Source organism: Apis dorsata, unplaced genomic scaffold, assembly GCF_000469605.1.
Source record: "Apis dorsata unplaced genomic scaffold, Apis dorsata 1.3 scaffold_269, whole genome shotgun sequence".
Lineage (NCBI taxonomy): Eukaryota > Metazoa > Arthropoda > Insecta > Hymenoptera > Apidae > Apis > Apis dorsata.
Genome location: NW_006263547.1, coordinates 804,330 through 806,079, shown reverse-complemented (window position 1 = coordinate 806,079; position 1,750 = coordinate 804,330). Strand labels below are relative to the sequence as shown.

The window sequence follows — 1,750 nt, the reverse complement described above, 5'->3', positions numbered from 1 at the left end:
AAAAGAAAAAAAAAAAAAGAAAAGGAAAGGAAATGAAAGAAAAAGGAGTACAAGAATGCAGAGATTCTTAAAGCAGTCCCGTGACCCATAAAAATCTCAGAGATCTCGAGGAGGTCCTAACAAGCAGAAAGCTACGGCGATAAAGAGGGTTGTCTCCCTTTTCTGTTTCTCGGTCTCGTTGTACGGGGGTGAATTTTTCAGGCGGACATTGCCTCGTAAGAGAAAAGAATACGAGGGGATGTTTAGAAGGGAAATTAGGGTCAAATCGACGAGACGACGAGGCGTAAGTGAGACGATCCTGAATTTATTGCAACTCGTATTTGTTCCGGTTGATCGCGGATTTTTAATTTTATTAGAAATTTTGTTACCGATCAGCTTTGTGATTTTTACAATTTTTTTTTTTTTTTTTTACCAACTTTGCGTTCATTTTCAAAATTTTCTTCGTTTCTATAATATTCAATTTTATTATTTTGTAAACTTTCGGATTTGGAACTTTGAAATTTACATTCAATTTTGAAATTTTCCAAACTTTTGCAATTAACTCGGGAGCCTCGTATTTAGAATTTTAAATCTGTTGCCATCCAATTTTGTGAATTTGCAATTTGTTAACTCTGCAATTTCAATATTCGTTTATATTTAATTTTGCGTTACATTTAAATAATTAAAATTTTATATACATATATATATTAGTTTACCTTTATTTCGACAATGATTTCACGATCGTTCAATTTTCATTATTTATATTTTATTTTTTATCTCATATAAAATTCGATGCCTGCTCTTCGTGTAATATCAATCAAGACGATACAAAAAGTTTCGATACGAATTCCTTTTATCGTAAGGTAAAATAGGTATAAGGTGTAAGGTTTTTATCAGGGCTCCAGGGACCAGGTGAAAATTTCCTGCAGATTTGCTTTATACGAATTGGCCACGAGTTTCCACGAATTCGACGTGCATACGCTTACGTAATTCGATTACACGGAGAGCAAGAGAGGACCCAGTTCGGTTTGACTCGGTTTTACTCCACGAATCTCTCAAGTCCATTACAACTGTAGGAATATAGTCACGGACACAATTAACTATTTCGTCTGATTGATCTGGAACGGTGATTTGTAAACGGGAGGTACGTGCGAACCCCTCGAGTGTTCGATCATGTTTCAGGAATTCAAATTACCCTCGTTTGCGACATTGCAAGGAAAAGAAGCGGGAGAAGAGAAGAGTATAAAATTCTTATCTGTCCGTTTCACCCTTGGGAAAAGCAGTGAATTAAAATTTAAACAAATGTACATCGATTGTACAAATTACATTACAACAATTAATTGTCCTTTAATCGAAGGATTGAACGAATGATAAATAATTACTGTTACTCTAAATTACAAGATGAATATAAATTTTTACTTAAAATTTTAAAATTTGATTATGGGAATCCTATAGAATTTTTATTTAATAAATTAATTAATAGATTTTATAAATGGAAGAACAAATTAGGGATCTCCATAATTGAATCGAGATAAAAATTAAATGCAGGAGTTAAGATCATCCTAACGCCAAACATAACTTAAGTTAGAAACCTTTAAAACCTGTTTACACCACTTGAACAATTCCCTCTCCCTCCCTTGAAAAAAAATTGAAATAAAAGAAAAATAAAAATTCGTCTATCGCGTGGAAGAAAATTTGGGCGTAGAGGGAGAGGAGGAGACGCTTCGAACGAGATCCGCCGCTAAAGGGACACATTTATGTCTTCCCAGGA

The 1,750-nt window shown here is 33.9% G+C and overlaps 1 protein-coding gene across 3 annotated transcripts in view; it reads left to right on the top strand.

Annotated features, from left to right (window-relative positions):
- Positions 1–1,750, top strand: part of LOC102674034 (zinc finger protein 423) — a 90,588-nt gene that overhangs the window by 33,789 nt on the left and 55,049 nt on the right. The window lies entirely within an intron of this gene.